Source organism: Arachis hypogaea, chromosome 19, assembly GCF_003086295.3.
Source record: "Arachis hypogaea cultivar Tifrunner chromosome 19, arahy.Tifrunner.gnm2.J5K5, whole genome shotgun sequence".
NCBI lineage: Eukaryota > Viridiplantae > Streptophyta > Magnoliopsida > Fabales > Fabaceae > Arachis > Arachis hypogaea.
In genome coordinates, this window is record NC_092054.1 from 81728707 (window position 1) to 81729601 (window position 895).

Here is an 895-nt window from a genome sequence, read left to right on the forward strand (position 1 = left end):
TTGGCAATTAAATAACACAAGAACTAAAAATATGAGATGATGGTACAGTGAAGTACAAAGTATTGAGACCTTCACTAATATCACAAGTGAATAAAAATGAGATTTTTTTAAATGGATAAAATTTAGGTAAATTGTTATATTCTTACTATCAGAGTGTTACGCTTTTGGCTGCATCACTCTGATCATAACGAAGATATTATGATGACTTCTATATACTTAATAATAAAATATGAACCTTTAACTCGAAACGGTATCGCTGTTTTCAAACTTTGATCTGTGGCCTTATCCTTCATAGAATCTTTTTCTTGAATTGGCTCATGCAAGGTTTTAAAAACATGGAATGCTAGGTGCTCATCATGCACTCTTAGCAATAATTCCCCTTTCTCAACATCTATCAATGCTCTGCCCGTAGCCAGGAAAGGCCTCCCCAGAATGATGGGAGTGTTAGGGTCCTCCTCCATATCCAGGATGACAAAATCAGCTGGAAGAAGGAATTTTCCCACTTTTACCAGTACATTCTCTACAACTCCAACTGCTTGCTGGATGGATTTGTCAGCCATTTGAAGGAGTATTCGTGTGGATTTCAGCTCACAAATTCGAAGTTTTCTCATTAGAGACAAAGGCATCAAGTTTATGCTTGCACCAAGGTCACAGAATGACTTTTCAATTGTTATGTCTCCTATGGTGCAAGGTATATAAAAACTCCCAGGATCATCTTTCTTCTCTGGTAGCTCTCTTTGGAGAATAGCACTACATTCCATTGTCATCTCAACAATTTGTCCTTCTTTTAGGGACTTTTTCTTTGTCAGCACTTCCTTCATAAATTTGGCATACACTGGCATCTGTTCAAGTGCTTCTAAGAAAGGAATATTGATGCTGAGGGTCTTGAATATGT